The sequence below is a fragment of the Cervus canadensis genome, chromosome 20 (assembly GCF_019320065.1).
Source record: "Cervus canadensis isolate Bull #8, Minnesota chromosome 20, ASM1932006v1, whole genome shotgun sequence".
NCBI lineage: Eukaryota > Metazoa > Chordata > Mammalia > Artiodactyla > Cervidae > Cervus > Cervus canadensis.
Window position 1 is genome coordinate 28978849 of NC_057405.1, and position 27011 is coordinate 29005859.

At 39.3% G+C, this 27011-nt stretch overlaps 1 non-coding gene across 1 annotated transcript; it reads right to left on the bottom strand.

Moving 5' to 3' along the window:
- Nucleotides 1-22910: 22910 nt before the first annotated feature.
- On the bottom strand, nt 22911-23017 carry LOC122422965. Its single transcript, XR_006264049.1, has one exon. It is a non-coding gene; the product is annotated as a U6 spliceosomal RNA (small nuclear RNA).
- Between the last annotated feature and the right edge of the window lie 3994 nt (nt 23018-27011).

Genomic DNA, 27011 nt, shown 5'->3' on the forward strand with positions numbered 1-27011 from the left:
AGGAGAATAAAAATCTTTTTTTCTTTCTATATATGAATAGACATCAAGTGTTTTGGACAGTCTTCACAAGCGTGTGCGTGCAAACGAACTCCCATTGACAATACTGATTTATATTTCCCTGGTTCTCTCTTCTTTTCTCAGATGGAGTCCTGCTGCTACTTCAAATCCCCCCTTTTATTATCTAGTCTCCTGTGCTGTTGATATATCAAAGTATAAATGCTGTTCTGTGATTTGGAATCCTAATTGTCAAAGTTCTATGCTAAAGCAAGACTTGCTTTTGCTGAAGGGAGGAGAATGTCCCCCATCCTTATTGTATTGCAGTCTGTTAGAAAGCGATCAGAGGAGAACAGCCATGATCCTCAGTACCTTCCTGAGAGCTTGGAGAAGGTAGTCATCAGTAATTCATCTATAGCAGTCTGTTCCCTGAGACTTCCTTGGAGCTGGATCTGATACACACCTGAGCGCCAGCCTCTGGTCCAGACATGTCCCTCTCTGCCGACTGCTCACTCTGGTGGTAGCTCCAGCTGGTTGTGATTCTCTCCTTCCTTCAGGTACAATATTCCAGGAAGCTTTTCAAATGCTCTTAGGAGTAAGATCTGACTATGCTACCCTACTCTGTCCTAACAGTTTATTAGAGAGGACTGAAAATGTCTGAGTATTAATGGTGGGTAACCTTACAGATGGAGGCTTCCCACGTGGCTCAGTGGTATAGAATCTGCCTGCAATGCAGGAGCCACAGGAGTCGAGGGTTTGATCCCTGGGTCAGGAAGATCCCCAGCAGGAGGGCATGGCTCCAGTATTCTTGCCTGGAGAATCCCATGAACAGAGGGGCCTGGTGGGCTACAGTTCACAGGTCCCAAAGGGTCAGACAGAACTAAAGTGACTTAGCATGCAACTGCACAGATAGGAAAAAAATATATAAACACCTTAAGAGTTGTAATGTTTAAGTAATAAGATCATGAATAATTTTAATGGTTTATGCTTTTCTTTATTTTTCATACTTTTATGTTGACCATGTGCCACTTTTATAATCAAAATAGTTAAAACTTATAATAGGTACTTGAAGTACATTATAATTTGAGAGATAGATGATATTCCCTTACATGTAAGAACAATCAGCCTGTATAATTATCCTAATTACTTGCACAGAGGCTTTGTGAATATTTATGGTTGCCTTTATCTAAAGGATTTTTTTTTTCTTTACAATTTTTGAGCACAGATTTATCCAGGTAAAATTACAGAGAATTACTTATTCTGAAAAAAAAAAAAAAAACAAACTGGACAACAATTATCAAAACTCTTAGAGTTTTGTGCAGTATTTTAAGTCTACTGGAAGTGAAGTGAAGTGAAAGTTGTTCAGTTCTGTCTGACTCTTTGCGACTCCATGGACTATAGCCTGCCAGGCTCCTCTGTCCATGGAATTCTCCAGGCCAGAACACTGAAGTGCATAGCTGTTCCCTTCTCCAGGGGATCTTCCCAACCCAGGAATCAAACCCAGATCTCCCACACTGCAGGCAGATTCTTTATAGTCTGAGTCACCAGGAGAGCCCTAGATATTTTAAAAAGAAAGAAGAAATTTTACCCATTAAAATGAAAAACAAATGCTTTTCTTTAACCCGGGCATTCCTAAATTCATCCATTCTCTTACTCAGGAGTTGTTCCTTGACCTGCATTGGGAGTAACAGTTGGTTATCAGTATCTAATAGTGAACATCGGGATCTGAGCCTCCCAGAGGGAGGTGCTCATTGCTGAATTTCACATAGAGATGGTGGTCTCCATTCTCCTCCACTGAACAATAGCAAAGTTGATAAAGAAAAACAAGTAGCATCAGATGAGTGAGAGAATAAATCCACTTTCCCCTTGGATAAGGCAAGGCTATGATGGTGAGGTCAGTAATGACCCTTTGACCGCTAGCTATCCATTGTTTTGATGGCAGTGGCAGCTGTGATTTGAGAGTTTGTTAGAAACCTGCTGTTCATGTATTGAGGATCCACAGCCTCAGGAAACCCATTCAGTGGCCTGTATTAAAGACAAGAGTTCAGTTATCATCTAATGATATAAAGACACTTCCTGGGAAATCAAGCCTCAGGAATTCAAGAAGGATGTCCTCAGAGTGGCCAAATGGGGCTTGAAGTCTTATTCATTTTATTGTTAAAAGTTGATGACCTTATTTTGTATCCCAAGCTGAGGATGTGAGAGATTTGGGTTAGACTGAGGTTAGGGTAGGGGTTTCCCAGGTGGCGCTAGTGGTAAAGAAACTGCCTGTCAATGCAGGAGACATAAAAGATGCCAGTTCGATCCCTGGGTCAGGAAGATCCCCTGGGGGAGGGCATGGCAGCCCACCTCAGTGTTCTTGCCTGGAGAATCCCCACGGACAGAGTAACCTGGCAGATTGCAGTCCACGGGGTCGCAGAGTCGGACATGACTGAAGCGATTGCACATGTGTGCACAGGGGCAGTGTAGAGGTTAAACCCTGCGTACACTCTGGAAACAGAAACACCTTGACTCACTCTATTTCAATTCTTCTAACCGAGAGTTATTTATTGTCCCTGAGCCTCAGTTCATTCATTTGCATAAAAATGAGGACAGTAAAAATAGTACCTATCTCAGTGAGTAGCTGTAATAAATAAATGAGTTCATTATTTAAAACAAGTGTTTTAATTATTGCAGTATAGTAAAAGTTCGATAAACAGTAGCTATTACTGTGAAGTTACAGACTTTCCCAGGTATTTTGAAGGCAATTTAAGAAAAGCAGGTGCAACTAACGCAGTGCTCTGTATACAAAGAAATAATCATTTAACTGAAATAGTTGTGAGATGGGAGCAACTGTGGGATGTAGAAGAGGATCCCCATGTGAAATATAACAAGGATGATGGAGGAAAAACAGCACCAGGCAGAAATGTGGTATTTGATGTAGGCCTTTTGAGACTTTGGGATGTCAACTAATCTATTAGCCATTCTATCTACATATGCTTTTTATGCATCTTGCTATCTAAGCATTCCTCTTCCTTAACAAAATGTCACATTATCTGTCTATTCGATAAATATATATCTAAAACAATATAGGTTTTTATACCCTATTGGGAAAGTGTACCTCAAACCATATGTAATTTAGTCAGAGAATAAAGTATGTCCAAATTGGGACACACACACAAACGCCAGGAGAGAGGGAGAGATACAGAGGAACAGAGAGAGCTGCTTCTCTTTATCATCTAGCTCTCTGGCATTCTTATCAATCGAAAAGAAGAAAAGTAGAAAAAGCACGGTTTCCATATGTGGTGGACATTTTAACCTCTTGAAAGGTCAGTTCCTGTGGTCATAGTACTATTGCAACTATACTTCTCTTCCTTGGAAATGCAATATGAGTTTTAGAATTTACATCATCCTTGTTGAAAGATGAATGAGGAAAATCATAAAAATGAGAAGAGCTCTAACTCAAAAATTTCCCTCTAAAACTCAACATGATTGAAAATATTTTTATATTTGCCACTTATTTTCACTTGTGGTGGATGGTCTGTTGTATGTGCTCTTTATATGAGTGTTATCCATTTGCTGTCATATAGATTGCAAGTATTGTTCCCAGATAGATGGGTACTTTTTATTTTGCTTCTTGGTGTATGAATATTAAGCTTTTCTAACACTGTTGTACAATCTAGTGGTTTCCTTTTAATTTTTGCCTTATAGTATTATACTTAAAAAAGCTTTTCATTCTCACTCCCGTTTCATCCTCATCTACATTTCCTTCAGCCTTTCCATTTAGAAACAGTGGTAGTTCTCCATTTCAAGTGAGCCTTTACATTCCTTAATATCTTTGATAGTTTTCTACATAAATGCCACATAAATTTGTCCTGTGATTCCCAGGCATCTGAAATACTTTCTTGTTTAGGGAATAGTAATTTATTTCTGTGATTTTTAAAATGTGTTATTTCAGCTATAAAAGTGTGGAAATATCTATGTATGTTTTTTAAACAGGCGCTTTTAGTGAGCTCTCTATTCAAATAATTTTTTCATTGATCATCCAGGTCTTTCTCGAAGGACACTCGTCTCATATGTAAATATTGGAAACTTTGCCTTTAACTTTTTATTTCTTTTTCCTTGTTTCTTTTTTTGGAATTGAAGAAAATGGCTACAACTTTTCACTCTAGTTGCTTTACTTGACTAACTACCCCCTACTTGGAAATATTTTGAAATCGTTTTTATCTTAGGAAGTGCATATGAAGACTGTCTGAAGGCTTGAATATCTCAGAATATCTTTCTTTGCCTTTGAACATCAGTATAAATGTGGTTGGTAGCAGAATCTCAGGTCACAACTTTTGGCCCTTAAATTAATGTAGATCTAGCCTCAGTTCCTCTGCTATTATCTGGTGCAGAGGCATCACAGGGCAGCCTGAGCTTGTTTTTGATCAGTAACATCAGTACAACAGAAGAAGCTATTTTTTTCTTATATCACCTATGACATTAAGAGTCTTTAGACTTTTTGCCCTTTATCCCTTTAAGAAAATAGACTCTTAAGGAGATCTTTAGAAGTAAAGACTATGGAGTACTTCTATCTATGACATGCCAACTCATCTCCTCATCCTTTGTCTGCTTGTGATGTGGTTAAACTGTCCAGAGAGCTGTGATGAAAATAATGACATACTGAGACTTTAATTATATTCCATGACCCATAAGTGCTTTAAAATTATTTTCTAATTTATTTTGCTTCTGATGTTGATTCTTTACCCATGACACTATACAAGGGTGCATATGCAAATATAATGAATTTCTGTCTGCTTTTTAATGAAGGTTTTTAATAAGATTAAGAGTTAAGACATAGTCAAGCTCTATGATTAGGGCAAAGATCTTCCAGTGATTCTACATATATTGAACAAAGTGTTGCTCTTCTCTAGCTACCTTCTGGAGGATGCACTGGGCAGCATGGTTTCACAGCTTCTCAGAATAATCCCTGAGTAAACTTCTCAGACCTCACCATCTAGAGTATTACAAGGAAAATGCCAAATAAATTGGATAATTTTTGCTAACTTGTCTTTGAAATAGTATAATACACTGCTAGTATAAACAATATAAAGCCATATACTCTCTTGATAATAAACAATATAAAACATTATCTTTTGGGATAATGTGGTTGGCATATTATGATTATTTTTGTTTTTGTGGTGAGCCCACTAATCTGTGTAATCCAGGGAGAGGAGCATCCAGATAATGAAGCCAAGTTGGACCTTGTACCCCAACACAGAGTTAAATCTCAGAGACACAGTTTTGGGTGGAGTTGAAAAGAATAACTTTATTGCTTTTCCAGGCAAAGGGGACCAAAGTGGGCTGATGCCCTCAAAACTGTCCTGACCTAGAGCAGGTAGTGAGGAGTTTTATAGTAATGATTCGAAGAGAGTGTGAACAGCTCTTGGATATTCTTCTGACTAATGGTGAGTAAGTGGGAGTCAGCATATTAACCTTCTGTTCTAATCAGTTTGGCATCTACATGCTTGTGGGTAGCACACAGTTAACTTCCACCTGTTTGAGGTTTCATTGTCTGCAAAATAGCTCAAAGATATTATTATATATAAATATATACCGTGAGTGGGGACCAGGGTCCTGCCCCAGGGCTGCACTATTGTTTCTTTTCTTTTTTTCCAGTTTTATTTATTTATTTATTTTTTTACTTTACAATATTGTATTGGTTTTCCCATTAATAGACTTGAATCTGCCATGGGTGTGCATGTGTTCCCCATCCTGAACCCCCCTCCCACCTCCTTCCCCATCCCATCCCTCAGGATCATCCCAGTGCACCAGCCCCGAGCACCCTGTATCATGCATCAAACCTGGACTGGTGATTCATTTCACATATGATAATTTACATGTTTCAATGCCATTCTCCCATATCATCCCACCCTCACCCTCTCCCACAGAGTCCAAAAGACTGTTCTATACATCTGTGTCTCTTTTGCTGTCTCACATACAGAGTTATCATTACTATCTTTCTAAATTCCATATATTTGATTTAGTATACTGTATTAGTACTTTTCTTTCTGACTTACTTCACTCTGTATAATAGGCTCCAGTTTCATCCATTTCATCAGAACTGATTCAAATGTATTCTTTTTAATGGCTGAGTAATATTCCATTGTGTATACGTACCACAGCTTTCTTATCCATTCATCTGCTGATGGACATCTAGCTTGCTTCCATATCCTGGCTATTATAAACAGTGCTGTGATGAACATTGGGGTACATGTGTCTCTTTCAATTCTGGTTTCCTCAGTGTGTATGCGCAGGAATGGGATTGTTGGGTCATATGGCAGTTCTATTTCCAGTTTTTTAAGGAATCTCCACACTGTTCTCCATAGTGGCTATACTAGTTTGCATTACCACCAACAGTGTAAGAGGGTTCCCTTTTCTCCACACCCTCTCCAGCATTTATTGCTTATAGACTTTTGGATAGCAGCCATTTTGACTGGCATGAAATGGTACCTCATTGTGGTTTTGATTTGCATTTCTCTGAAAGTGAGTGATGTTGAGCATATTTTCATGTGTTTGTTAGCCATCTGTATGTCTTCTTTGGAGAAATGTCTTTTAGTTCTTTGGCCCATTTTTTGATTGGGTCATTTTATTTTTCCGGAATTGAGTTCCAGGAGTTACTTGCATATTTTTGAGATTAATTCTTTGTCTGTTTCTTCATTTGCTATTATTTTCTCCCATTCTGAAGGCTGTCTTTTCACCTTGCTTATAGTTTCCTTTGTTGTGCAGAAGCTTTTAATTTTAATTAGGTCCAATTTGTTTATTTTTGCTTTTATTTCCAATATTCTGGGAGGTGGGTCACAGATGATCCTGCTGTGGTTTATGTCAGATAGTGTTTTGCCTATGCTTTTTTCTAGGAGTTTTATAGTTTCTGATCTTATGTTTAGATCTTTAATCCATTTTGAGTTTATTTTTGTGTATGGTGTTAGAAAGTGTTCTAGTTTCATTCTTTTCCAAGTGGTTGACCAGTTTTCCCAGCACCACTTGTTAAAGAGGTTGTCTTCTCCATTGTATATTCTTGCCCCCTTTGTTAAAGATAAGATGTCCATAGATTCGTGGATTTATCTCTGGGCTTTCTATTGTGTTCCATTGATCTATATTTCTGTCTTTGTGCCAGTACCATACTGTCTTGATGACTGTAGCTTTGTAGTGGAGACTGAAGTCGTGCAGGTTGATTCCTCCAGTTCCATTCTTCTTTCTCAAGATTACTTTGGCTATTCGAGGTTTTTTGTATTTCCATACAATTTGTGAAATTATTTGTTCTAGTTCTCTGAAAAACACCCTTGGTAGCTTGATAGGGATTGCATTGAGTCTATAGATTGCTTTGGGTAGTATACTCATTTTCACTATATTGATTCTTCCAATCCATGAACACAGTATATTTCTCCATTTATTTGTGTCCTCTTTGATTTCAGTGTTTTAGAAAACCAGTGTTTTATAGCTTTCTATACACAGGTGTTTTGTTTCTTTAGGTAGATATATTCCTAAGTATTTTATTTTTTTCATTGCAATGGTGAATGGAATTGTTGCCTTCATTTCTTTTTCTGTTTTCTCATTGTTAGTGTATAGGAATGCAAGGGATTTCTGTGTGTTGATTATATATCCTGCAACTTTACTATATTAATTGATTAGGTCTAGTAATTCTCTGGTGGAGTCTTTAGGGTTTTCTATGTAGAGGATCATGTCATCTGCAAACAGTGAGAGTTTTACTTCTTCTTTTCCAATCTGGATTCCTTTTATTTCTTTTTCTGCTCTGATTGCTGTGCCCCAAACTTCCAAAACTGTGTTGAATAGTAGTGGTGAGAATGGGCAACCTTGTCTTATTCCTGACTTTAGGGGAAATGCTTTCAATTTTTCACCATTGAGGATGTTTGCTGTGGGTTTGTCATATATAGCTTTTATTATGTTGAAGCATGTTCCTTGTATTCCTGATTTCTGGAAGGTTTTTTTAAAAATCATAAATGAATGTTGAATTTTGTTAAAGGCTTTCTCTGCATCTTTTGAGATAATCATATGGTTTTTATTTTTCAATTTGTTAATGTGGTGTATTACATTGATTGATTTGCAGATATTGAAGAATCCTTGCATCCCTGGGATAAAGCCCACTTGGTCATGATGTATGATCTGTTTAACATTTTGTTGGATTCTGTTTGCTAGAATTTTGTTAAGGATTTTTGCACCTATGTTCATCAGTGATATTGACCTGTAGCTTTCTTTTTTTGTGGCATCTTTGTCTGGTTTTGGTATTAGGGTGATGGCGGCCTCATAGAATGAGTTTGTAAGTTTACCTTCCTCTGCAATTTTCTGGAAGAGTTTGAGTAAGGCAGGTGTTAGCTCTTCTCTAAATTTTTGGTAGAATTCAGCTGTGAAGCCATCTGGTCCTGGGCTTTTGTTTGTTGGAATATTTCTGATTACAGTTTCGATTTCCATGCTTGTGATGGGTCTGTAAAGATCTTCCATTTCTTCCTGGTTCAGTTTTGGAAAGTTATACTTTTCTAAGAATTTGTCCAGTTCTTCCAAGTTGTCCATTTTATTTGCATATCATTGCTGATAATAGTCTCTTATGATCCTTTGTATTTCTGTGTTGTCTAATGTGATCTCTCCATTTTAATTTCTAATTTTGTTGATTTGATTTTTCTCCCTTTGTTTATTGATGAGTCTGGCTAATGGTTTGTCAATTTTATTTAACTTCTCAAGGAACCAGCTTTTGGCTTTGTTGATTTTTGCTATGGTCTCTTTTGTTTCTTTTGTATTTATTTCTGCCCTAATTTTTAAGATTTCTTTCCTTCTACTAACCCTGAGGTTCTTCATTTCTTCCTTTTCTAGTTGCTTTAGGTGTAGAGTTAGGTTATTTAATTGACTTTTTTCTTGTTTCTTGAGGTACACCTGTATTGTTTCTTTTGACTGTTTCTCCCTTGTTTCTGCCTCCTGTCCCTTCCCTAGCTAGCATCTGTTTGAACCTGCCTGTTGGAACTCAAGGAAAGTCATGGAAGCTGAATGAAGTCTATTTCCTATAATCAAAAAGTGGTGGACACAGAAAGGCTTTTGTGCCCAGGAACCCCAAAGGTTCCTACTCAGTTTCACTATAACCTTGAGTTCCAGAATTCATTCATACTGGTGGTAATGAATGTTCATCTAGGTTCTTGAAATCTGTCAAAGTTATCTCAAAATGAGTGCTCTGTGCTGTGTCATTTTCTCATGCAGATATTTTATCTAGAATCTTCTGCACTGGTCATATTAAAAAAAAAAAACAACAACAACTTGTGTCAAATTCTTTTGGTCTGCAAGTGAATATAAATTAATGTAATTCTGTAGCAACAAAGATTTATTTTGGATTGTTGCACCACATTGGATGCACCAAACCGTGCTGCTTGGTGCATCCTCCAGAAGGTAGCTAGAGAAGAGTCAGCACCTTGGTCCACAAATGTAGAATCACTGGAAGATCTTTGCCCTAAACAGAGAGTTTGAATATGTCTTGACTCTTAATCTTATTAAAAATCTTCATTAAAAATAATTTTGGATTGCATTCACATGTTCTTGGTGCAAGGCAGTGTATGTGTAGGAAGTAATCACATGGAATTCCTTTTTCTCAACAGCATGTACTACTTTGTGGTTGCAAGTTAAGGGGCCATGAATTTTAGACTTTCAGAGATTCAATTTATTTTTCTTTTTCTCTCTTAATTGAAATTACCACCACCTACAGTATCTCCTGGGGTTACTTTCCATTTAAGAATTGCTACCGAGTGGGACATAACTTCTTCAGGAACTCTCTTTCAGCTCATAAAAACTAAATATATAAGCCAATTCTGCCTTACAGGTTTCACTGCTAAGTTCTGAGGAATTTGGAAGAGAAAAATGAAAATCACCACAGTTCTAAAAAGTTGAACTAAGTTTTCCATTGTTTCTACCTTCCTTTTTTGATTGAATGTGGACATGTGTAGTCCCACTAGCTATCAAGTTTCTGTGAGATGATTGATTTTATTGATCCTGCCCTCCCAGCTTCACTCATTTTCTCCTGGGGCTCTGTCACTCTCAGTAGACATGTTGCTGCATTGAAATAATGGATGTGAACTAGTGTTAACTAATTACCTTCAGAATCCTCTGGATAATTTATTTTTCAAGGGAAACTCTCAAATAGGTGACTGCTATATCAAAGTTATTCTTGCTCTATATTGAGGAAGTTTGCTTCCCGGTGTGAACAAGTTCCCAATATATTCTATTCCAAGATATTCTACTACTCAGAGGGAGGTTCTGAGTAATAGAACCTCCTTCAGGGTCTTCTAACAATGCATTCAACAATACTTTTATCTCTGTGAGAGTTGATTATGTAAATCAGCCTTGTGCTAACACACACTTACAAAGCCAATAATTTCTTACTATTCTCTTGAAAGTGAAAGTTGCTCAGTTGTGTCCGACTCTTTGGACTATGGACTATACAGTCTGTGGAATTCTCCAGGCCAGAATACTGGAGTGGGCAACTGTTCATTTCTCCAGGGGATCTTCCCAACCCAGAGATCAAACCCAGGTCTCTTGCATTGCAGGTGGATTCTTTACCAGCTGAGCCACAAATTAGCCACTGGACCACCAGAGGAGTCCCACATTATTCTCTTACTATATTAGATTTTAGGGGTTTTAGAGAAGGCTCTCTCATCTTGAGGTAGGAGACAGTGAGCATCTAGGCTGGACTCAAGGTATTTATTAAGTAGAGTAAAATTCACACTTTGTTCTCACCCAGACACTCCAAAGACAAAGCTAGTGGTAAAAGATGAGCTCTGCTAAAGCAAAGTGATAAGATGCCCACTCCTGAGGTCAAGGAAGTCTTTCTTGTCCACACATGCAAAAAAAGACTTCTTAGAGATCACAAAGCGAGGGAGGCCCACCCCATAATAAATGTGGACTTGCACCCATAGGCCTCTATGGTGGGATCCACCTTAGCAAAAGAAGTTGCCCACACATCTTGGGGAAGATATATGGACCAGTCAGATGTGAAGAAAGAAACAATTGATAATTGGCCAGGGATAAACAAAGACCTGGATGGACTCTCCTATGTAAGTGATTTATATCACCTTCTTATTGTGTTCTTCCTCATCCAGGACACCCACTCCACTCTCTGGGTGTGTCTGTCTGCCTAGCTTTTGAGTTGGATAAACAAACTGTTTTCCTGTGTGCTCATTGAAAAGAGATACATTGAGACGTCTCAATGGATACTTTGGGATACAAAGAGATACATTGTGCTGTGTCTCTAATAACAAACTTTGTACCTGTTTTTACAGTTTTTGCCTCTTTGAAACATTCTTGCTTTCAAAACCAGGGGCGACAGCCAGCGTCACTTTGTTTCTAGCCTCTAGTCCTTGGTGGTCTAGTGGCTAAGACTCTGGATTTCTCTCCCTCTGAGATCAATCTGTGCTAGCTATCTTTCAGTATCCCCAGTAGCCTTAATGACTAAAGATATGTTATTTGTGGCAACGGGTTAACTCAGCAAACATGGGATGTCCAAATTCTGCATGTTCCAAATAAAGATTTGGTGCTTGCCAGGTTCTTGGAAGTTTAACCTCTAAATTCTTGGAATATTATGTCCAAACAGAATGTCTTGGTTATCTGTGAGCCTTGGACCATAGCTGATAGTCAATGCTATCAGCTTGTGATTCATAATGAGGTCTTTGACCCACATGGTAACAGCTTGACCTTTGGCAGTTAGCCACACTTAGATGAAAAACCATCAGAGAAAACTCTGCATGTTCATGTGAACTTCCCTGGTTGGCGGAACTCCCTGTGTATTATCACAGAGTATTACTGGGAGAATTAAGCACTGTTCACATGATTCCCTGCTAGAAGCTTGTACTTGATCTTTCCCGGATGCTACCCTAAATGTATTTTCTCATTGTTGACTTTTAATCTGTGGGTTTTTTTTTTTTTTTTTTTTTTGCAGTAATAAACTAACCATGAGTATAATGGCTTTGTTGAGTTCTGTGATTATTTGTAGTGAATCACTGACCCTGAAGATGGTCTTGTGGATCCATGGACTTATGTGCCATTTTATATTTAGGATAGAAAATATGCCTCAAGGTTTCTTTTAAAAACAAATTTTAAATGGGAAGGATAAAATATTAAGTCATTCTTACGGCAGTGTGAAATTTCCCACTGATTGGGTGAAGGAAAGCGTTCACTTACTCATTTAACAAAGATTTATTGAACAACTGTTCTAAGCCAGGATAGATGTGCAAGAATGCTGGGGACACTGCAAAAAACAAAATGGAAAAGTTTCCAGTTCTCATCAAGATTAGAAAAAGAAAAACTTATAAACAACAAGGAATGAAATATTTCCAGGCATATCAGTAAACAAAGTATGTCACAGTCATCAGCAACTGCAGACACCACAAAAGGTGAGTTGGTGAACCCTGAGGGAACTCAGGAAGGAAAGAACACCTGCCATCTAGCAGCCGTCAAACTGCAGTCACTCCCCATGGTTAGCCCTAAGAACTCAGGATGTGAAAACAAGATACTGGTCTCAGATAGCTGAGGTGCATATCAAAGGAATGATTTCAGTGAGACCAAACTCTTGCAACTTCCCATGTGTAGAAAGTGCTTCATTCCTTGACTTTGGATATCTTGCTGTTGTTGTTGTTTAGTTGCCAAGTTGCGTCCAACTCTTTGCAAGCCCAAGAACTGTAGCCTGCCAGGCTCCTCTGTCCGTGGGATTTCCCAGGCAAGAATACTGGAGTTGGTTGCCATTTACTTCTCCAGGAGATCTTCCTGACCAAGGGATCGGACCTGCATTTCCTGCATTGGCAGGCAGATTCTTTACCACTAGCATCACCTGGGAAGCCCTTGGAATATCTTGTTTTCTTTAATTAATAGTAATCCTTTGATATTCAGACTACATGCTCTTTGTTGCAAAACTTCCATATAACCTGGCTGCTCTCCTTGAATTCCCAGAGCAGTTCTCCCAGGGCCACTTGATGCTGTCTTCTGGGCTTGAAATCCTAAAAATTTCCATCAAATAAAGCATAACTCTCAACTTTTAGGTTGTGAATATTTCTTAAGTCTACAACAGTAGATAAGCAAATAACATAGTTTTGGTTGTGTTAAGTGTCATGGATGAAATTAAGGTGATGATAAGGAGAATACCCTGGTAAGTTCACTTTAAGTGAGAAAAGGCTTCTCTGAGAAAACATTTTCAAATGAGACCAGAAGATTAGAATGATCTACACATTTTAAGAGCGCTGGAAACAATCAACTGCAAATGCTTTAATCTGGGAAAGGACTTGCCTTGTTCCCTAAAGAGAAAGGTGGCTAGTATGATTGAAATGTTGTGACATTTGAAAATGGTGTGAGACAAGTTTAGAGAAGGAGTTAGCTACCTGGTGATGCTGTCCTCATAAGTGAAAGAAGTGTGTAGTTTAAGAGCAACAGGAAGGCATTAAGAATGTAGATAATATATTTCTACAGCTGCACTGAATGTTTGAGACCCTGTCAATTAAGCAAAACTCATTATCCTGGGAGGGTTTCTAATATTGTGCTGAGGGATTTGGGAGGGGAGCTAGGCTGTGAGAGATGGGGTCCATCTCTCCATGCTGACCTCTGTTGAAGCACTCTTCTTTTCATCTAGTCCTTGATTGTGACTCACCCAACCATTAAGACCCTATAGATGCCACCTCTCAAAGCTCTGCCTGTGTCTTTCTTGAAGACACAGGGCACTTTTGGTTGCTTTCCTGGGTTAGAATCTGCCTGCCAATGCAGGAGACACATGTTCGATCTCTGGGTCAGGAAGATTCCCTGAAGAAGGAAATGGCAACCCACTCCAGTCTTCTTGTCTGAAAAATCTCATGGACAGAGAAACCTGGCAGACTACAGTACACAGTGTTGCAGAGTTGAACACGACTGAGAGAATGTGCAAGCATGCAAGAAAGCTATTGGAATGTCATGGAACATTGCTTAACTATAGGCCACGAATAAAGGCATGAGACATGCCCACGCCCATTAGGTGGAAGAAAAATGTCACCATCCTTCTACTGATAAGATAATCCTAGTTTGACCTCATAGGGTCAGACACTGTCTCCTCTGATATGAAGGAGGAGCTAGTGAGAAAAGCCTCATGGCTACTCAAAGAAGGTGGTCTTCCCCCACTTTGCTTCCTTTGACTATAAAATTGTAGTGCACTCAAGCCTCGGGGAAAAGCTCCCTCCCCTGCCCTTTTGCATCTCTTGCACACATCCTATGTTAATAAACCTATTTCTTGCCATCACTTTGCCTCTCACTGAATTCCTTCTGCACTGAGACACAATGAACCTGAGCCTCAGTAAGTCAAGACATCAGGAGAATGATTCTAATGAAAAGATTGTGGGTTTGAGTCCCAAGCAGGGTTTTGTCCATGTTCAAGTCCCTGCACATGGGATCAAGTTCCAATCTGAGGTGAACAATTTCAGTTTGATGAAGATGGAGAGGAGGAGGACAGAATGACTAGTTCACCATTTGGTGTGGACTAACTCTGATTTCTCATGACAACCAGTACATGCACATTTGATAAATAGGAGACCACGTTTTAAAAAAAAATCTTACAAAAATGAACTTACTTACGAAACAGAAATAGACTCATAGACACAGAGAACAGACTTGTGATTGTCAAGGGGAAGGGGGTCGGGAAGGGATGGATTGGGAGTTTGGGATTAGCAGATGGAAACTGTTATGTATAGAATGGATAAACAACAAGGCCCTACTGTTCAGAAACTATAATCAATATCTTGTAATAAACCATGATGGAAAAGAACATGAAAAAAAAATATATATGTGTATTACTGAGTAACTTTGCTGAACACTTGCATGATCAGTTGTGTCTGACCATTTGCAGCCCCATGAACTGCAGCCCACTAGGCTCCTCTGTCCATGGAATTCTCTAGATAAGAATACTGGAGTGGGTTGCCATTTCTTCCTCAGGGGATCTTCCCCACCCAGGGATCAAACCTGCATCTCCTGCTGCTCCTGCATTGGCAGGCAGATTCTTTACCACTCAGCCACGTGAGAATTCCAAATTTAAGGCTGTCCAAGGTTTTAGTTGTGACATGTGGGATTTACTTCCCTGACTGGAGATTGAAGTCACCCCCCTGCACTAGGAGTACAGAGTCTTAACAGCTCCACCACCAGGGAAATCCATCTCTTTGCTGTACAGTAGAAATTAACACAACACTGTTAATCAACTATATTTCAATAGAATTAAAATAAATTTAAAAAATCAATTTGTGTACATCATTAGACAATATAGTTTCTTACTATTTTTCATTAAATTCAGAATATCTGGAATGTTCAAAATGATTCTACTAGGTTTCCTCTTTTCCCTTGGTTATTGCCCTGTATCTAATTTGATTCTTCTTTGATCTTTATGTAGGAAATTATATTTTCAGTAGTTTGTGGTATCCCCAAAGAAATTAGAATGAAGGACTGGGGTTGGGGGTGATTTTCTGAGAGTTAAAACAGGAAACCACTACATAACAAGTGGTAGAGTAAATTTATTATTCAGGGTGTATTCCCAAATCCTAGCATCTGCCAGACACAGCAAAGATTTGAGCTGTGGAAAGCATGAATGAATGAAAGTCATTTTATCAAGATATAAAGGTCCTCAATCCTATATGTTTTAACTATATAAATGAAAAAAAAATTCTAATGAAGAAATGCTCTGATCATAACTATGGATAGAGAAGGAGTTTGGGTGAAGTGGAAAACACATTCTTCACCTTGAAAACTCAGTAAAAGAATCAGGGTGATAAATTTTAGCAGTGCAGCCCAAGGCACTCATCAGAGGACATCTTCCTCTAGCCTGCTGTGTCTTGGGAGAAGTCCTAAAGGCAGTGGAAGAGGCCCCAGGCTGTGTTAGTCCAAGATCATAAAATATTTGAATAATATAATTAACTCCTCTTGGTCTGAATCTAGACTTAGCAAGCATGCTTTTTAATATTTTGACTATAAGTTGGTTTCTCATGCAAATCTTAGAGTAAAAGGGCAAGATGGCAAGAAGACACAGGCTCCCAATCGTCTTGACAATACTTACTATTGTATTGGAAAAATTTGCTGTTCTGAATTTGTCATGCCTTCCTGAATTTTGTGTTCATGAATCCTTCTCTAAAGTATGGATCCAGGATGCTAACCAGACAGGTTTCTGGGTTGAAAGGATGATTTAAAAAAAAAGACCTTGGTTTATGTTAAATGCATCATGTTGCTGCATCCTGTAAGCTGCTAGGGTTTTTCCAGAAAACAGAATAAACCCTGGGTAGTTCAAGTGGAGAGAGTTTATTAACAGACTACTTGCCCAGCTATAGGTCACAGTTAAGAGAATGCATGTGGGATGGTGAGGTTTTCATAGAAAGCAAAAGTGAAAATCTGCCTCACTCTTGGTGCCAACGAGACAAGGAAAGGAAGTGGATTGATTGGAGTCCAGTGAAGCTAGAGCCATGGAGGAGAGGAGACCCGGTGGGAGCTGTGGTCATGGACAAAAGTGGACATTTTAAGAGGTTCGCTTGTAGAGCAGAGAAATACGACAGAGTGCCACAGTTCTCTCCCCTCTGGCCCTCTGATTTGCTCACCAATTCTATTGACCTGCATAAAGCTGGTCAGCAAGAGAGTTCAGAAGATGACAGGTGAAATTAGTCTCTCAAGCCATAGAGCAGATGGTGATGGGGAGCTGGATGAGTTGGGGTGGGTAGGGTATGCTGGGGAAACCAGAGGAGGGGCAACAGCATAACTGCTAAGAGACAGCCCCCTGGACATGAGAGGGAATAAAATCATGCATCTCAGCTTGGGACTGAACCCACAGTCTTTCAAGTGAGATCACACTTGATCTCAGGCCTTATGAAGCTCAGGTTCTTGATGTCTCATCAAAGAAAGAATTCAGTGACAGAAAGTGAGAGGTAAGAAGTGGATTTACTTACACAGAAACACTCCACAGACAGAGTATGGGCTGTCTCAAAAGGTGGGAACAGCAGCAAAGTATGGGGTTGCCAGTATTTACAGGTGTGCATAATTTCATAGGCTAATGCATGGGAGGAGTATTCCAGCTATTTTGGCGAAGGTGTGGGGATTTCCGGGAATCGGGCCACCACTCACTTTTTGATCTTCATGGTCAGCCTTGGAACTGTCTTGACACTGGTGGGTGTGTCTCTTAACTTGCTGATGAGTTATACAATGAGTGCATACTGGGGCTCAAGGTCTAGTGGAAGTCAGTTCATCTGCCATCTTGCACCTATTTTGTTCTGATCCGTTTATGTTGTATCTTTAGACTACGTCATTTTTTAAAGGTTGTGTTCTGTCCCCTTCCTCCTGTTTCAGTAGTACAAGTGAAGAATTCTCTCTCTAGAATTTATGAGTTTGTTTTCTGATATAATTTTCATAGGACCAATGAAATGTATTGATTATTTGTGTACAATTGTGATCTATCAAGATTCTTAGTTCTAACCTTTCCAGTAAGGTTCTTATTCTGAGAACAGAAGCTGGGCTTTTGAAGTTCCAGGGTTCTGCTGAATTCAAAACAGACTAATTTTCTAGGGTATTTGTTGTTCTTTGAGGTTGCTTCAGGCAAAAGGTCAAAAAGTAAAGATTTCACATTGCTCATGTGGTATAAAAGCATAAACTTCTGCATTCAAAGATATACATAGAATATTTGGAACAAAATAATGTGTCTTTCCCATTAGTGAGTTTTTTTTATTGCTCAGGAAATGCAATGCCATTCTTGTTGAAAACCTGTTCTGGAGAAAATCGGTTGGCCTTTCACGTCACACATGGAAAATATCTTTACCTGCTTGGTTTCTATGGAATGTTTGAAGGTCAGGATAATACCTCATAACTATCATTCACAGATTTTCACATGACTTCTTTTACCCACTTCTGAATTTCAAGCTTTAAAAGGATGCAGAAAAAAGTTACAAATTTCATCCTCAAAACTTTTCCCTCTATACTCATAACTCAGAAATAAAAAGAAAAGAACAAAATGAAAAACAAAAACATCAACTATTTGAATTTCCATGTACAAATAAAATAATGATTGAAAAATAATTTGAGACTAGGGACCATGCATATATGAGCATTGACATTAGAAGTGTTATGTAAAATATTGGCTACGGTATTTATCCTCAGTAACAGAGACTGACCCATAAGAGAAATTTGAAGGAGGTTTGGAAGTTTATACAAAAAAGATCTTAATGACCCAGATAACCACGAGGGTGTGATCACTTACCTAGAGCCAGACATCCCGGAGTGTGAAGTCAAGTGGGCCTTAGGAAGTATCACTGTGAACAAAGCAAGTGGAGGTGATGGAATTCTAGCTGAGCTATTTCAAATCCTAAAAGATGATGATGTGAAAGTGCTGCACTCAATAAGCCAGCAAATTTGGAAAACTCATCAGTGGCCGGCCACAAGACTAGAAAAGGTCAGCTTTCATTCCAATCCCCAAAAAAGGCAATGCCAAAGAATGTTCAAACTACCACACAATTGCACTCATTTCACATGCTAACACAGTAATGCTCAAAATTCTCCAAGCCAGGCTTCAACAGTACATGAATTGGGAACTTCCAGATGTTCAATTGGATTTAGAAAAGGCAGAGGAACTAGAGATCAAATTGCCAACATCCCCTGGATCATCAAAAAAACAAGAGAGTTCCAGAAAAACATTTACTTCTGCTTTACTGACTATGACAAAGCCTTTGACTGTGTGGATCACAACAAACTGTGTAAAATTCTTCAAGAGATGGGAATACCAGACCACCTGACCTGCCTCTTGAGAAATCTGTATGCAGGTCAGGAAAGCTACAGTTGGAACTAGACAGACTGGTTCCAAATCGGGAAAGGAGTATGTCAAGGCTATATATTGTCACCCTGCTTATTTAACTTATATGCAGAGTATATCATGCAAAATTCCAGGCTGGATGAAGCATGCGCTGGAATCAAGATTTCTGGGAGAAATATCAATAACCTCAGATACTCAGATGACATCATCCTTATGGCAGAAAGCGAAGAGGAGCTAAAGAGTCTCTTGATGAAAGTGAAAGAGGAGAGTGAAAAAGTTGGCTTAAAACTCAACATTCAGAAAACTAAGATAATGGCATCCAGTCCCATCACTTCACAGTGAATAGATGGGGAAACAGTGGAACAGACTTTATTTTTTCAGGCTCCAAAGTCACTGCTGGAACTATGATTCAGCCATTAGTGATAGGAGAGTTTCCATTCCTGAATAGCAAATGGTAGTGGGGCCATGGCTGTAACCATTGTCCACAGGAGGCGAGATAAGGTCTGGAGTCCAGTGATGAGTACCAGCAGTAGGGTCCTATGTCATAAGACTGGCTTTGGTGGCAAGGTCTGTTTATTCCTGCATGTTTCCCAAACCTGTTTCTCCAGTGTTCTCAGAAATTCTGTAAACTTTCCAGTTCAGTCCAGTTCACTTGCTCAGTCGTGTCCCACTCTTTGCGTCTCCATGAACTACAGCATGCCAGGCTTCCCTAACATCACCAACTCCCAGAGCTTGCTCAAACTCATGTTCATTGAGTCAGTGATGCCATCCAACCATCTCATCCTCTGTCATCCCCTCTTCTGCCTTCAATCTTTCCCAGTATCAGGGTCTTTTAAAATGAGTCAGTTCTTTGCAACAGGTGGCCAAAGTATTGGAGTTTCAGCTTCAGCATCAGTCCTTCCAATGAATATACAGGACAGATTTCTTTTAGGGTTGACTTATTTGATCTCCTTGCAGTCCAAGGGACTATCAAGAGTCTTCTCCAGCACCACAGTTCAAAAGCATCAATTCTTTGGCGCTCAGCTCACTTGCTATATTTCTTAGCAGAAATATCCCAAAGATGCACATGAAGTATATTAATATTGCAAATCCACTAGGTGTTTTAAAACTGTAAATGTATGTCTCTCAAAATAGACAACCAAATGATGCAATTAAATCTTAATAATCTCATTTGAATTTATTCTGAAATTAGATTCAAGGTGACCCATGTCTTTGATTCTTAACAGAAATTGAGAATGAGGGTCAGGATCCTTATTTGGAATTTAATTGAGTGTTTCTAAATAGGATGACAATTTTGGATGAATTCTACAGGTGTTTATTAAATCAGTTTTATACTGAAAGCACCAGAGTCACAAGTAAAAGATGAAGAAGACACCATTTCTGTTTTGAAGAAGTTTTTATTCTAGTGGGGTCAGAGACATAAGACTGATACAAAATAGAAAGGCTAGGTACCAAATAAATTCCAAACTGCAGATGGCTGGAGAAAGGCAACATGCATTCTGCTATGGGAGATAAGATGAGGTTGCTTTTGAACTAAGGTTTGGAAGAGAAAAGTAATTATAATTGGAAGAAAGTGAGGAGACATTCCACATAGGGATGGGAGCAAATTTTCAAATATGAGATGAGTGTGTTTGTTCAGGAAACAGCCGATAAAGCTGCAGAGAAAGAGTATATGGTTAGCAGAGGAATGGAATTGAAGGGCTTAAAAGCTGGGCTGGCATCATATGTTACGGTAAAGAATTTAGCCTTTGTCTTAAACACGATCTGGGACCCTGCTGTGTTTCTCCCACAGCTATCCTTCTTTGCCATCAAAATCTCCATTTTTCTCACTATTGGGTACCTGAGGGGTTGAATATCTAAGTCCATCATAGTAATTTCTTCCCCCTTTTCAGTGATTGGATGGGGTGTGAAAGTGGTATGAAACCTTGGTCATTGGGATATAATGGAATGTATATTGGGGACCTCTAGTAAAGGAATCCAAAACAATGAGTTGATTCTTTCAGCCTCTGGACATTGACAGACAATATGATGCTTGGAAAAGTGGCAATTAATATGAGTCCATGAGTAAAGCAGAAGTCTGTGCGGAGTCCTCTCTACACTGAGTTACACTAGTAGCCAACCTTGGAGCTAGCTACTTGGCCATTTACAGTTATGAGAGATCAAGAATTTTACTTCTTGGTACCACCTTTTTTCTCTTGATACTTCATTATTTGTACCAAAAGCATCTGTAGTGATAGATCTCTCTTGTTATGACCCAATTCTGCATTCTCTCTGGGACATTCTGAATTAAACTCAATGTTAACTTTTTCTGTCTGTCCCTCTAGGCGGGAAACTTTTTCTTGTTTATCAGAATTACTTTTATAATTAATATATTTCTTATCTAGGAACAAGTTCACTTTCTGAAGTTCTGTTAAACATTTATCCAGTTATATCCAAGAGTAGGATAGATGAGTATGGAAAAAAGCCCAAAGGTTAAAAATGTCAACTATATTCATATGCTGAGGTTTTATTGTTTATTGGAGCAAATGAATTTTTCTGCAGAAACCTGAGTATTGGTACTGTCTGCGTTAATTGGGAGAATGTCAGTCATCTTTATTAGCCTTCTCATTTGAAGACAACAAACTTTCAGCAAAGTTTTCATGAAAGAGATTATTCTCCTCTCTGTAGGGAGCCCTTTGAGATCTGTGTTGTGGGTCAGGAAACTGAACCAGGCAACAAAGACTCCTTTGGAACCTGAATTTGCTTGTTGAGATTCTGCCAACTCAGGCTTTATTCTTTTTTCTTCACTCCTGATGATTCTCTTATTCTCCTTTGTTTGGAGCAGGCAGTACTGAAGTTTCGCATATTCTGATCTTCCCAGTCAGAGCCAGATCTTTTCCTCTGATCAGTGTGCTAATTCATAATTAGAATTATCCCCAGTAACTTGACCATACTTTCGTCTGATCAGATAAAGTCTGGAAGCTGATTCACAAGGCACCATCTCCTTCACAACTTCCATGGTTATTTAAGGTTGGGGGTGTTGTAAACTTTCAGGAATCCAAATTGAGTTGAAACCCAGACTTCATGTATAGTAATGTGTTTATTCAGTCATTAACTTTCTGAGTTTCTGAACGCCTAATTTGCTGACTTACTCAAATCATGAACATTGTTTGAATACCTCATTTACATTTCTTCATTTAAACAAAAAGACATAAAGGGTCTGAGTTGTGTACTTTGAAGGCATTATTAATGCAAAACTTCCCTGAAAAATAATTTTTAAGTTTTTTGGTAATACTTTTTCCTTTTTTAAGCGTGAGATATGTCTATTTAGAAATCTGGAAAATACCGAGATAATGCAAAAAAAGAAAGTTGTACCAAATCACATCAGGGAGGCAATGAAACCTTGTATTTATTTTTCCACATGTGTTTATAAATGTGCATAGAATGTCTGTGTTTGTACACACATGTATATACACACACATTACATATAGATAAATTCATATTGATATTTATTGTACTCACTGGATTTTAGGTAACTGTTGATTTAATTTTAAACTTACATACAATTTGCTAGATTAGTGCAAACAGCTTTACCATACTTTTTACTAATATTCAACAGTTTACATTTTCCCCATTTGTGCTCAAAGTTTTATAACTTGCTGGTTTATTTAGCAAGTATAGCATATCTTCTGATATTTACTAAGTATAATTATATTGCATTATTCTAAATATGATGATGCTTTCTTGGTGGCTCAGACAATAAAGACTCTGCCTGCAATGCAGGGCACCTGGGTTTGATCCCTGGGTTGGGAAGATCTCTTGGAGAAGGAAATGGCATCCAACTCCAGTATTATTGCCTGGAGGATCCCATGGACTGAGGAGCCTGGCAGGCTATGGTCCATGGAGTCGCAAATAGTAGGACACCACTGAGCAACTAAGAAAGAAAGTGAAGTCGCTCAGTCGTGTCCGACTCTTGGCGACCCCATGAACGTAGCCTACCAGGCTCCTCCGCCCATGGGATTCTCCAGGCAAGAATACTGGAGTGGGTTACCATTTCCTTCTTTGGGGGATCCCGACCCAGGGATCAAACCCCGGTCTCCTGCATTGGAAGCAAACGCTTTAACCTCTGAGCCACCAGGGAAGCCCGAAAAATATGGAACGCTTCACGAATTTGCATGTCATCCTTGCACAGGGGCCATGCTAATCTTCTCTGTATCGTTCCAATTTTAGTATATGTGCTGCCGAAGCAAGCACGAGCAACACACACTCAAAGGTGACAATGGAGATGATGCTGATAGTAATGATAATGATTGCTAAATACATTTTGGACATTTTTATGCGTCAGACACCATTCTAAGTGCCTAACATATTATGTCTCTTAACCTTCAGATATACCTAGAAGATATGCATTATGACTACCCTAAGTTTAAGGAATATAAAGCAGAACACAAAGAAGAGAAGTGACAGAAGTGACAGTTGAAGAAGCAAGGAGTTGGTGAAGGAAAAATCTCAACCCTTGTAAGAGAGGTGCTGAAAATAGACTATGATTCCCAATGTGTCTGAACCAGACAGTTCATTACTCATGGCACAGCCAACAGCAGGAGAATTAGCATGATAATGCCAGCTTTCCTGACCCTAAGTCTCAGGGAGGGACTCAATGAATGGCAACTTCATCCACACAGTCACACAGTTATAAGAACCTTATCCCAGGATCCTTGGGTGAGGGGCTCAGCACCTTTTGTAGCAGGCAATAAACAAGCCCCTCAGTCTCATGGTTTCATGCTGTGGTAGCATTTACCCAGTTAATTGCCCACCTGTCAAGCTTCCCAAATAGTATCAGTGCAGAGGAGGTTAGATCTGTAACTGAGAGCACTAAGCAAAGATGTGTGAGGGGTGCTCAGCTCCCATTGCCAACTACTTTCCTTGGCTGATTTGTATTCTGATGAATTAAGCCCACAAAACTGATGGTATATTATGCTATCTTCCATCTCATTTTGTTGGAGGACATGACAACCCACTCCAGTACTCTTGCCTGGAAAATCCCATGGATGGAGGGGCCTGGTAGGCTACAGTCCATGGGGTCGTGAAGAGTTGGGCATGACTGAGCGACTTCACATTCACTTTTCACTTTCATGCATTGGAGAAGGAAATGGCAACCCACTCCAGTATTTTTGCCTGTAGAATCCCACGGACAGAGGAGCCTGGTGGGCTGCCCTCTATGGGGTCACACAGAGTCCGACACGACTGAAGCGACTTAGCAGCAGCAGCAGCAGTAGCATCTCATTGTGTAAGTATTATTTGACTAATTCAGCAGTTTGACCATAAAGAGTGTTTCTATTTTTTCCTTAACCAGAGAAATATAGTTATGATAAACATCTTTCACACAAATCTGCTCACTTCCCTGTTTATCTACTTTAAATAAATTTCTTGAGCTAGAATGATTGCGTCAAAGATAAGTTTTTTTCCCGTATGAAGGGGCTGTACCCCTGAAGTGTTTCATTAGTCAGTTTTTCCAGCAGCATTTTCTACAAATAACAGCATTGTCTCTTCCTTTCCAGTATTTACATCTCAATATATCTGAGATCTTATCTTTGTTTTGTTGGGTTGGCTAGAAAAGTCAGTGTTATTAGGCATATTCATCTAAACAGAGATCCATTTTTAATGGAAGTTTTATGTTTTAAAATGACTTATTACCTATACAGACAATATGCCTTGCTAGAAACCAAATTTATTTGCTCATCTGTTTTGTCTCCTATAAGGATCAGAATGTTGATGAATACCCGGAGAGGTGGTTAAAGTCAGTATTTTATAAAATTGCAACTAAAAGAAGGATCAGAATGTTGATGAATACCTGGAGAGGTGGTTAAAGTCAGTATTTTATAAAATTGTAACTAAAAGAATATCTTCTGTTCTATGCAACAGGAGCTACATATAGTACTGGACTATAAACTTATTTAATTTTATTCTCTACTTAAGGATTCTCAGCAGTGGGTTCTATTAATACTTCCATCGTTTTCTCTCATAATGGAACTAGTGAAAATGGTCAGAGAGTGTGGACAAAGGAGTGGTTTATTCACATGTAATTTTCATGTTTCTTTTTCCAGTTTCCACTGATCATCTCCTGTGACCCATTCTGTCCTTCTGCAGTGGTTTAGCCCCGTGTCAGTCTGCCTCAGGATGGGATGCTGTGAGTATAATTTGCATACCATTTCTAGTCTTTGCCTGTGTCTTTGTTCAGCGTTCATTTGAGTTTGAGATTTTATCACTGCCTTACCTAGGAGTTTTTATTTCTTTGTGCAAAATGTTGTTCTCCATTACTTATACCCTGGGAGCAGCTTTGCTCTCTGTGAGGCACCAGTTCTGACTGTTCCTCTCATCTCATTACTCTGGGCCTTTGTTGCCTCTGGCCTTTGTGTTTGGAACCTCCTGTGGCCAATGGCTGCCATGAGAAGGTCAAAGCTGCAGTTTGACTGTAACCAAGCAGGACTCTACGAGGCCTTCCGAGAATAGACCTCTGCCCATGTCCTCTGCCTGCCTTTTGTCTGTAGAACTTTAGTCAAAGGCTGCATTTAATCAGGCAACTGAGGAAAGGCAGAAAGAAAGGAAAACAATCAAGCAAGACAAAATAATAATACTTTAGCCATTAAATGAAGTCAACGACTTTTAGCTCTTTCTCAAGGACTACAGATAATATTCTGAGCCATGTCCTCTGAGCTGTTTTGCAGATACTGAAACCCCCACCAGGTGGAAGAAGTTAACTGTCTGCTGCCCAGAAGCACTTAGACCCCAGGTTGGTAGGAACCAGAAGGTTGATGATGCTGACTGCGGACTAACTCCACTCAGTCAGAAGAACGTCCATGAATTGATCGTGCCCTGTTCCTCGCTACTGGCTCCAGCGTGGGTCACATAGTCTTGAGGGCATCAGTTCCCTTTGCCTGGCAAAGCAATAAAAGCTACTCTTCTGTAGTTTACCCAAAACTGTCTCCGTGTTTCTATTTAGCGCTGGTGAACACAGGCTGAATTTTGGCAACATGACTAAAATGATTCATAGAGGGCCAGTCTTTGAGGAGGATTTATTAGCCCTTCCACAAGATGGATTCTCTGGTGACAATAAAGAACCTGCCTGCAATGCAGGAGACTTAGGTTCAGTCCCTGGGTCAGGAAGATGCCCTGGAGAAGGGAATGGCTACCCACTCCAGTATTCTTGCTTGGAGAATTCCATGGACAGAGGCGCCTAGCAGGCTATAGTCCATGGGGTCATGAAGAGTTAAACCCCACTGAGTGACTAACAGAACAACAACTTTATCAATAGCCGCAAGATGGCACTCACAGTGTTTCTCTCCTTCAGTGTTTATCTTGACAAAGATGTAAAATTTTATCATTGTCAAACAGAACTTAATGAATAGTATAGTTTATTTAATGTGACTTCATATTGTTTCTCACCACATTGTGATATTAAAATTTCCTCCTCTGGAATACCACTGGGACCCGAGAGAAGACATGTGATAGATAATCTGAGGGAGGAGGTGAACCAGTTAATTTCATGGGCTGCTGACTCATTTCCTTTGCAGCCGAGTGTCTTCTGCAAACAATTCTCGGTGCCTTGGGCTCTGCCCTCTGGCGCAGATACCCTTCAGAACCATTCTGAATGGAGCACTCAGTAGAGTCCCCACAGACGAGCTGTCTATATGGGCTATAAGAATCAAGGCTGACTGTTTCAGCATCCTTTGCAACTGTGTCTAAAACAAATCTTGGTGCTGAGTTTACCATCTTGCCTTGAATCATTTGTGTCCTAGTGATCAGAGAGGTTTTTTGGTTTATTTTTTCTTTTCTCCTTTTCCTCTTATTTTCTGAAGTTAAATAACATTCTTGTAGACTTCAGTGAAATCCTTGTGGCTATTGTTTGGTTTGGAGGAGCTGTGCTTGCAGCAAACCAAGTCAGAAAACTTGTTGCATCATAGTGCTCTATGAGCCTGGCTGAACTCTTGGGGCCAGGTTTATGATTCTTATCAACATCTCTTTCTCGGATTCTGTAACTCTATACTTATCTGCTTAATGATCTTAGTCTTAAGGTCTAGTAGAAAAATAATGGCCAACAGGACAGATTTCTTTAAACTACTCATGTGTTTGTATCTTTCCCAAGTCATGAAATCCAGTTTAGCTTTTGAATTATTTGCATATTTGTTATGTGGAAGCTTGAGTATGGCACATACTGAGGGAATTCTTTGAAACGGCCTATGGAGAATGA